Source organism: Condylura cristata, unplaced genomic scaffold (assembly GCF_000260355.1).
Source record: "Condylura cristata isolate star-nosed mole 26May11 unplaced genomic scaffold, ConCri1.0 scaffold00022, whole genome shotgun sequence".
NCBI lineage: Eukaryota > Metazoa > Chordata > Mammalia > Eulipotyphla > Talpidae > Condylura > Condylura cristata.
In genome coordinates, this window is record NW_004567123.1 from 15,496,484 (window position 1) to 15,507,411 (window position 10,928).

General features: G+C 41.4%; 1 protein-coding gene across 1 annotated transcript in view; it reads right to left on the reverse strand.

The window, feature by feature from the left end:
• Positions 1 to 442, reverse strand: part of LOC101619236 (chromosome unknown open reading frame, human C20orf196) — a 66,035-nt gene extending 65,593 nt beyond the window's left edge. The window contains exon 1 of the mRNA XM_004686948.2: positions 387 to 442. The gene's annotated coding sequence lies outside the window, so the exon portion shown is untranslated. The remainder of the gene's footprint in view (positions 1 to 386) is intronic.
• Between the last annotated feature and the right edge of the window lie 10,486 nt (positions 443 to 10,928).

The window sequence follows — 10,928 nt, forward strand, 5'->3', positions numbered from 1 at the left end:
GCAAATTTCGTGAATTAAGTCACAAGAAAGTTTTGGTTTTTTTTTTTTAAGTGTAACAGCAAATGATGGGCTTGTCTCTGTGCCGCCAAATAAGTGCTTCTAATAACTTTATTTACCCTCCAGGCTTAATAAGGGAAACCGAGACTGACAATCAGATAAAAGGCCGGAAGCTCTGTCAGACACATCGCAAGCAAATTCGGGGCTACACGGGCCAGATGGAGTGGAGGAGGGGAAGGGCAAGGAAAATGCACGTATGCCGCCAAAACTTCCTAATTGTGAAAGAATGGTTTGCGGCCGAAAACTCTCAGCTACTCCCAGCCCCAAAACAATTCTAACTTAATAAGGACAACTGATGAAGAAAAGTAAACCGTTCCAATTACACTCACCGCCCCACAGCAGGGAATACCTGGAACCCGGAAGTAGAGGCTCCATAATTGTTATGGGAAAAGTGAGGCTAGAAGGAAGTCTTAGGAACCATCTTTGTTATGGTCAAGCAAGGACACTAAAAGGCAACAGCAGCCATCTTGACTAAGGGCATTTACCCAGCCATTGATGCTTTCAGTATATGATTAATTTGAGCAAATATTAGGAGAGGGTTATTGATAATGAGCTTGGTGTACACAGAGAAGACAGGAAAACAAACTTTAATTTCAATGTGTACAAAAGTGGCGCAAAAGAAGTGGAGAGAAATTAGGAAAGGCTATTATTATTTCTTTAAAGATTGATTGATTTATGCTTACAGACCTGGGTACAGGCCAGAGGTGTGGTGGGTGAGAGGATTCACTAGAGATAGAGTGGGAAGCAGAACAGGCAGATCAACTGAGGTACACTGCTGACGGTAGCAGCAGGCCCGTCAGGAGAGGTCTGTCGTGCCATGTGGGTCAGCTCCCTCCCGGGCATTGAAGTTGCAGCTGCAGTGGCTTTGGAAAGCTTCATAATGCGGTGCTTTAGCCCATTGCACCACCAGGGAGGGCCCTGAAAATATTTTAATATGTCTCCTACATTTGGATGTACAATTGCAGAAATTGCAGGACCATCGAGGATACTGTTCTATTTTGCCATCTTCATGACAGTCTTGAGCACTCACAGTCTTATGTGGATGTCTACATTGGGTTAGGACCCCCATAAATTAGAAGTCCTGCAACTGAGATGACTATTTTAAGTAGCACTAACTGAAGTTTGACCAACTACATGTCAGGTACTGTGAACTTAAGACCCCATGAGAAATGTAATGAGCGTTTGAAGGTAACTTTAAAGATATAATTAGAAATAAAATTTGTGAGGAGACGATCAGGTTGAGGCTGATGGCATGGAGGTGAGAGAATTCACCAGAGACACAGTGGAGAACAGAAAATAAGGGATTTATTGAAATACACTGCCTAGAAAAAGAGCAGGCAAGACAGGAAAGTCTGCTTGTGAAGAAGGATTTGGGGGTCCCTTTTATAACCTAGAGCTTTTCTTGACTGGAGTGTCAGTTTGGGCCAATTAGTGCTGAGGTATCTGGAGTTGGCTGTCGATCTCTGACACAGAATGTGTCCTGGCTCTGCTTCTCTATTCAGGGTCAAAATAATGGGTTTTATGGGCTACTTTCCATACCAATCTTTTCAATTCCCTTTATCTGTTGGAGCTTCCCAAAACCTTCTGCTGGTTTAAGAGGTGGGAACTTAGGTTTTAACCTCATTAAATGATACCCTGACAAAATTCACTTTCCATCACATTTCATTTTCTTGTCTAGCTTTTTGCATTGGTAATCAATGAGTAGAATTTTGATTTTTACCTTTTTTTATGTAATGTATATCATAAAAACGTTCTTCCAAAGTGACATGATAGATTATGAAGACAGAAAGCCTGAGATTATATTATTTTCCTATTTTCAGAAAACAAAGCCAAAAATTTTTTAAATACATTTATTTATTTATTTTACATCATCGTTGATTTTTGTACAATGTTTGATTTCTCCCCTCAGGTGTAATCCCTATAAAAGTTCCACCACCAGTTATCTGTGAACCTTCACCATAGTCTCTTGTGCTCTTCTCTCCTGTTTCGACCCCTCTGCTTCCTCCTCCCCTGCTGTATATCTCTGATTTAGTTTGCCACCTAGTTTTGTCTAGAAAATGACAAACTTAAATAAAATTGAATGAAATAATTTGGATTATTATGTTGATTATCATTAAAATTTATAAAAGATAGAGCAAAAAAAAAAAATCCAGATCATGCATTGCCTTACCAGTTTTCATGTGTCTCCTTTAATCCAAGTTTCTTAGTCTTTCTTTGTATTTCTTGGTGCTGACAATGTAGAAAGTACAGTTCAATTACTTTGTGTTGTCAAGTGTCCCTCAGTTTGAATTTGTCTGTTTATATTTGGTTCTCAATAGCATTGAACATTGTTGGTCCCTTCTTCCTCTGGGAAGTTCTCATCCCTGAATTTTCCTGATACTGCCTGCGGACTTTTCTCGTTCCTCTCTTAAAAGGTAAGCTAAATCTTCTATAAACAAGCTCTTTTTACTCTTCAGTATGGGCGTAAGTGTGTTGTCTTCTATCATCATTGTGGACTCAATGGTCAGAGGTGACTTGATGTTATAGTGGTCAAGCTTAGTTCTCCTGGGGGTGCTTTTCAGGGCCATGTGGGCTGCCTTTGGGGCGACAGTGTCTTGGGCCATTTGGAAGATAGGTGCGCATCTTAGCACTGCATTCCTGGCCTTCAAAGCTTCTGTTTTGGCTTCAGCTTTTGTTTTTTGTTTTTCTTAAAGATTTATTTATTTATGCATACAGAACTGGGGTACAGGTCAGGGGTGCAGGGGGACAGTGAGGGATTTACTAGAGACAGAGTGAGGACCAAAACAGGCTGACTGAGGAAGTACACTGCTGAGGGGAACAGCAGGTGGGTGAGAAAGGTCTGCTGTGCCATGTGGTTCAGTTCCCTGGCTGGGGATCGAAATCCTGCCAAAGTGGCTCAGCAGTGCTTCGCTTTGAGCCACTCTGCCACCAGGGAGGGCCCTAGCTTCAGCTTTTGGAGGGTTAGGGGCTTCTTTGCTTTTGGTGTCATCTTTATGAAAGGGTCTCTAAAGCTCAGCTTCTTAACCAGATTCTTACTTCTTTTTCCAACCCTATCCCCCAACCCTTCACCTCTATTTTGATTATTTTCTTTCTTTAAATAGTCCATGCCTGCTTTCTCTTGCCTCTGAAATTTGAAGCCATGTTTTTTCCGCCCTTAGCTCCACTCTTCTCTTCTTTGGTGTTTCTCATTCCTCAAATCTAAGCTTTATGGAATTCTTCCAGGAACCCTACTTTGACTTGCCGGGTACAAGTTAATTGACCCTGCCCAGAATGTCCTATTCATTTAGCCTGTATACCCTAAATCTCTTTGTCCTTTCTGTTTCCCCCACTAGACTGTATGTGCCTTGAGGACAAGAACCATGTCTATTTCATATTTGTACAGAGTCCAGCCCTGTAACTCATATATAATGTTCATGTTTTATGCAGGAGTGGATAAATGTCTTCCATGATCTCCCTCATCCTTCACTCCCCACCCTACTCAATCCTTATACTATCTAAGAAGTCTCAAAAACATGACTTCTTCCTTACCTTTATCAGTAAAACAAACCTTGGAGATTTTTACCATTGTCACCCTTTTGCTTGAAGAACAGTTTGTTTGGAGACCCTCCTGGTGGTGCATCACTATGAAGCAATCTGCAGCTGTTACAGAGCAAGTTCAATTCCCAGGAATCCCCACATGGCGCAGCAGACTCTCCTGACATGTCTCCTGTTCCCCTCAGCAGTGTGTTTCAGTTCAGCTCCCAGTCTGTCTCTGGTGAATCCACTCACCCCCCAAACCTCTGACCTGTACCCCACTTCTTGTATGCATAAGTAAATAAATCTTTTTTTAAAAACTATTTGGAAAAAAAATGTGCAAAATGATGTAAAAATAAACTTTTTAATAAAAAGAAACTATTTGGTATAAACTGGTTTTTATATATTCACTGTTGAATTTCCATGTTAAGACTTATCTTTCCGATAGGCCATCTGGAGCAAATTTCTGAAGACTGCAGTGATTTTCTTAGTTCTATAGTGTGCCTCTAACCATCTTTCTTCCCATGTTCAGTTGGTCAGAGCACATGAAATGGAAACAGTTGAAGTCATCATCAAAACTAAATAGTCAATAATTTGGACTGAAAATTAGGTCTTCCCAAGATGTTTAGAACAAATCTCCAACATCTTTAGAAAATGACTCTCTAAAATGTTGACAACAGGCATTCCTAAGATATGTCACTTTGGCATGTGGATTATTTTGAGCTGAGGTCAAAGATCTGCAGTCTCATAGAAATTTTAACCATTTCCCTAATTATGTAATTGAATGAAATCTGGGTTATTACCCAGAAGTAGTATTTCACTAGGAATAACATTTTTATCAGAGAAGGCTACCTATAGGGTAGGCAAACATCTAATTACAGAGCTTCTAGCCTTGATCACAGGTGTCACCAGGAGACCCTCCCCCACACTTGAAGCCTCAGGCCCCACCCTATTCCTTAGTTTAGGAAATGTAATCCCCATTTTGTCTCATTGACTTTGGAATCCACATCTCTGTACAATCCCCAATGTATTTTAATTAAATTTGTTATGTTCTCCTATTTTCCTGATGCTAATTTAATTGCTCTACAAACTCAGGATGAAGGGTAGGTCCTCTCTGACAAGGTCTTAAATCTGCAGAGACTGAAAATAGTTTATTGCATTCTAAAAGCAAAGTATAAATTATTTTGGATCTACAGTTGTTTTGCCATTGATTTTATAATGGGCTATATATACTGAGTCATATCACAATCTTATGAAACTCTTATAGTTCATGATTTTTCTGCCATCAGCTAAGCCAGCTACTTCAGTCAAGTCTATTTCAAAAGAAAAAAAGTCACTGCAGGTGAAGGACCCAATATCTTGTTCAAAGCATGATGATGTTGTTTGCAATTACTGTATCTCTGCTGTCATTCTGAACTTTGCACTAATTCCTTTCCTCCCTCTTCTGGGGAGTTATCTTTAAGAAGAATACAGGAACTATTATAGAAGTTCAAAGGGTAAGTAGTTGATAAGTCTCAGACTTTGTGTTACTTTTCATTAATGCAATATTCTAAAGTCTTGACTAAGCAATAAATTGATAACCAAGGAAAATATTAGACTGTAGTCTCCTTGGCTAGTCTAGAAAATCCAGAAGATAGAGATATGGTTTTTCCTCCAACCCAGCAGCTAGACAGCATTTCACTCAGTAATTTCTTATACATTTTCTCAGCGCACTTTTCTCCTACTAACTGCTCTAATGTTAATTTTCTCAATCAGCCTAAGAAGAACCCAGAAGGACAGGGGGAAAATATCCTCTCTTCCCTAACCCTGGCACCATGAGCCTATGAAGAACTAAAATATCAATTCACTTTGGCCTGTCTACACTCAATAGTGGGTTAACAAGTGCTCTGAATGTAGAATTAGGAGACTTTAATCTTAGTTCTCTTACCAGTTATGTAATTGTTGTCATTCAGTCCTGGTGAGTCTTTACTAATCTGCAAAAAGGGAATATTAAATGCCTTCTAAGACTATTTGAAATGCATACATCTGCTTGATGGAATAATAGATGAGCTGATAGCCAGCGACTCAGAACACACTCTCTACTCAAGTAAGTGGTTTGAATAATCCACACACTGTCAGCAAGCAATCAGGGAACTTCAAACTTGCATACTTTAAAGGGGGTCCAGCTATCCTGCGTAACAGGTTAAGGGGGAGTTCCAGGTTCCCTGCCACACTCAGAAGGAAGGTGGAGCTAAACAGAGAAAAGAAGAGAGAAGGAAAAGAAGGAAGCAGGATGGAGAGCCAAAAGGAGACCTGAAGAGGCCCATGGAGCAGAGAGCATGTGATGGAGAAACTGTGCTTGTTTCTTGGGCCTGTGCTGGTTGAAACAGATGTGGGTGAGAGACCTGTTGGGAGGGTGACTATGGCAGATTTTATTTTAATTTTGATTTTGCTCTTTTTCTCCCAGACTTGTCTTGCCATGTGTGGACCTTTTCTATGGGCTGCGGCCAGAAGGTGCTTTGGGCTTGTGGCAGGCTTTCAGGCCTTGCTTTGGATCAATCTCTTTTGGGTGGACTTTTGCCATGAGGGGATGGGTAACTTCAGGTGTTTGATTTAGAAATTATATTCTTTGTCTTTCCTGTATTGTATATGCATTGTATTAAAGTTCCTTTCCATTAAAGCTCTTATGTCTTGTCTTGATGCAGTGGATGGCAGAACCTATTTAGAGCAGGCAGGTTTGGGGGTTCAGTGGTGCCCTCTCTCCCTGCCCTGTAACACTTGCATACAAAGTAGATTCTTTTTTTTTTTTTTTAAAGATTTACTTATTTAAGCATACAGAACTGGGATACAGGTCAGAGGTGTAGGGACAATGAGAGGGTTCATCAGAGACAGAGCGGGGAGCAGAACAAGCAGGCTGAGAAGTACGCTGCTGAAGGGAACAGTGGGAAGGTCTGCAATGTCATGTGGGTCACCTCTTGGAGCGGGGATCGGACTCATGCTGAAGTGGCTTTAGCTTCTTAGTGCTGTGCTATAACCCACTGTGCCACCAGGGAAGGCCCAAAGTAGATTCTTAATGTGAAAGATCTTTAGTAGATTAGTGTGCACAGAGAAGGAAAGAAGAGACACTATTCCTAATAGTCATTTACCAATAAAACTTCCAAAATTACCCATCTTTTTGTGGGCAAATAGGACTTACTGATGAAGAGCTGCTGAAGCCCTAACACTTGCCACAAGTCTAGGACACCTTCTGACAGAGCTACAATAAGGGGACAAGGCAGGTGTTGGAGAAAGGAGAGAGTCAGAATTCAAAATGTGCCAATAATCCACCATGAAGTCAGGATGGAGGTAGCCATTGCATCGGCTGAGACCAGGAAGCGAAGTCCCACATATATCGTCTCTTCTCCACATGTGTCCTTCCTGTCTGCTTCCCAGTAGTACTAGGCTATGAGTGGGGCTGCAGGAGCAAGAGAGCACTGGTCTGTGTGAGTCCAGATGTGTGTCAAGTGTGACTGCTTGACTTGACCCTCCTGCTCAGAAAGCCCAGCTGATGGCACCTGCGGACTCAGCCCAAGGTAACTAGTCAGAGTTGCAAGGGCGGTGAGAGGATTCATCAGACACAGAGCGGGGAGCAGAACAGGCAGATCAACAAAGTACACTGCTGCGGGAAGCAGTGGGCGGGCCAGGAGAGGTCTGCTGCACCATGTGTGTCACCTCCAGGGCAGGGATCAAACTCATGCGGAAGTGGCTTTAGCTTCTTAGTGCTGTGCTTTAACCCACCACACCACCAGGGAGGGCCTGAAAATGGCTCCCTTTTACTGGTCTGTCATGCTCCTCTCCCTTTTATGGAAATGTCTCTGCAAAAATACAATGAAAGTATTCAGACCAGCAGAAAGTAAATACAAATCGAAGAGGTTTTACCTAAAGAAACCGAAGATGTTTTTGCATGCTACTGAAAAAATGTGATTTGGGCCCTCCCTGGTGGTGCATCGGGTTAGAGCACAGCACTGAGAAGCTAAAGCCACTTCAGCATGAGTTCAATCCCATCCCGGGAGGTGACCCACTTGGTGCGGCAGACCTCTCCTGACCCGCCCACTGCTCCCCACTCTGTTTCTGGTGAATCTTCTCACTGTCCCTGCACCTCTGGCCTATACCCCACTTCTGTATGCATAAATAAATAAATCTTTTTAAAAAAAGAAAAAGAAAGAAAGAAAAAATGTGATTTTTACACATTTGTTGAGTGTGATAACCCAAGCCTTAGGGAGACTACTGCAAAGCTCAGGAATCAGCAGGTACAATATGGTGATGAGGATTTTTAAATGCTCATATTCAACTTACCTCCAAGACTTATTAAAATCAGTGGAGTATTTTACTTGAACACTTTAGATCCTATATAATAGAGTGCTTCCATTTAGCATGGTTGTATAAAAAAAAAATTATGTCAAGAAGCTTAAAACAATAATGATCTATTATCTGTTTTGGTTTCTGTGGGTCAGTTACTTGGCAGTAAATAGCTTGGATTGGTTCTAGCCCAGTGTCTTTCATGAAGATACAGGTTGATGTCAGCTGAGACTGCAATCCTCTGAAGCATACTGAGGTGGAAGGCTCCACTTTCAAGATGGCTCACCCATGACTTGCAAGTTTGTGTTGGCTCTTGGAGGAAGGCCTTTGGGAGGCCTCTGTTCCTCTCCCTGTTGTTTTCTCCTCAGGGCTATTTGAAGTTTCTCATGGCAAGGTCACTAGATTCCCCAGAGCAGGGGTGGCAAACTTTTTCTGCAGAGACAGACTGTAATTATATTAAACCTTCTGGGCCATCTCCAGTTTTTGTCACATATTCTTCATCTTTTTTATAATCATGTTTTTAAAAGATTAAAAATTAAATACCAGTCTTAGCTCATAGTTTGCAAAAAAACAGTCTGTGGGTGGATTTTGCCCATGAATTCTAATTTGCCAGTCCCTGCCTGCAGACTCTTCCACCTTTCCTCCCTTCCTTTGTATTCTGTGGGTCCCTGGGGGGCTTCATTCACCATGGAAGGGGACTACTCAAGGCTTGGAGACAAAGACAAAGGCTAGATTCACCCTAGAGGGTGGCGATTGGAGGCTGACTGCCACTCAACGCCTTTAAAAATAATAGTGTCTGAGATATGTGTCAACTGATCAGCATACTAGACCACACAGAGATGTGTTTGTCATGAAATATAAAATAATCTGCTCCTAGTTGTTGATGCTGATGGGATATAGGGCAGGCTGCCCCAAGATGTGCCACTTTGGCAAGCAGATTATTATGAACTGAAATCAATCCAGGTCTGAGAGACCTAAGAAGAGTTCATGACCTTCCTCTCTCCTGCCTAAAAAATTTAGATAGAAGGCCTGTTCCAGCAAAGCAGCTATCATCCTAGATAACTATAACACATTAGAAGATAGGTGTGGAAAACAAGGAGGAACCTCAGTTTGTTGATTAAAATTCCTCCTCCTGCTCCACTATGGTCTAAGGCAATGGTGTGACTGCACATAGAAAACTTGGAGTCCACAAGCACTGGCTAGCTCTAGAAAGTAGGATTGTGTGCAACTGAGTGAAATGTGAACATTATCATTTCTTCAGTTTATACACCTTTATGTTACTTAAGTCTTGAAAAAAATAAGCATGATTACTTTGGTAACTTGTAACAATTAGAATATGCTAGTGATAGCTAAGTTTGATAGAATGTTCTAGACTGTGATAAGGGCACTCTCACATAGATTTCTTCTCTTGATCTTCAGAAACAGCAGTGAGTAAGATAACATGCTGATGCCCATTTTACAGATTGAGAAAACTGAAGCACAGAGAATGTCTCTCCTAGTGACTGGCTAAAATGATGTTGCAGTGTTTATACTGCAAAGAATGCAGTTATCCTTAACTGAATCACAATTGGTTTTCCCAGTTTTAGAAAATAAATTAAAAGTACGTTTTAATGTAAAGAAATTGACTGAGCATTCATGAATTAGTTAAAAAAAATTACTATAAAAATTACTATAATGGAGCAGACATAACCCTGTATTGGGCATTTGTGACTCAAATCATTTGTGTGTTTTAGAAACAACCCTTGTGTGTGCTATAAAACTCCCTTGCCAGGGTGCCTCATTACTAAAGTGACTTCTTTGAAGGTCAAGAGAAGGAAAATCACCAACAAAAGCATAAATGAAGAGAAATGTGTAATTACAAAGCTCAAATACTCCAGACTGATTGATGTAGAAAATAAAAATGTGAAGACAGCCCTTTCATTGGCTTATTATCTTAAATTGGCCCCTCTTTGTTGTGGATGGACAGACAGACTCGTGAGAAAGGCAGAGTGCTCACCTGTCTGCAGAGAAACTGTAGGAGTCAGCAGTCTCACACCTTCTGGGTTACCTGCTGTTCCTGTTCAATAAAAACAGGCAATAAAACCTATCTCCTCAAAGTACCTGAAGGCAAGTTATAAAACTTAACTCTCCCTCACTTTTAAAGTGATGACTATCATGCTCACTCCTTTATCTCTGAAAGAGACAGTCCTTATTGTTCACCAAAAACATGGGATTATAAACAACTCTGACATCACTAGTGAGTCCTCGGAAGACACTGAAAACAATGGCCCTCCCAGGAAGAAAATGAGCCAGGTGTTTCTGGAGTCCCAGGGGGCAGAGCCAGCCTGTAAGAAGGGTGTAGTAGGGAGCTAGCTATTAGATCACTCAAACAGTACAACCTAGAATTTCCTGTCCCCAAATATTTTTGGCACACTATGTATTTCAAATTCTCCTATTAGAAATCCATCCCTTTGAATGTGTAGTCTTTTAGAATGAAAATTCCTTCGCATTGGTTCTCATGTGGGCAATGAGCTGGGTGACTGGGAATAGTGCCTCAAAGTTCCCGCAGCCCTTGAGCCAAGGGGAGTGAGAGGCTGCTCGGGAGAGACACAGGCCATCTTGCTTTGAACCAACCCTAGGACTCAGAGCTTGGGAATGAGAGTATGTCTCTCAGAATGGCTGACAACCTACTTTCCAGCTGCAAAGAAACCTCAAACGTTGGCTAGGTCCCTGTGAAATCAACTCTCTTCCTTTCTGGAAACAGCAGTTTCCCAATAAACTGCCACCAAACTGAACAGACTGTTGATTCGCTGGCATCATTTCTGCCTTCTATTGATAGTTTGAGGTCCTGAGACCCACGGGGCTGGCTTCTGGCAATACTTAGATACAGACATGAATTTTCCAGAAAAGACACCTAGAGACTTTTCCTGCCTCTGAACCTCTAAGAGAATGACTTGTTCGTTTTTGTTTTCCATTTATGACATTTAACTTGTCTTTATAGATTTTCTATTCTAATCTTTTCCATGGAAGTCAGTCAGCATATTCTGCTATGATTAAGGAAC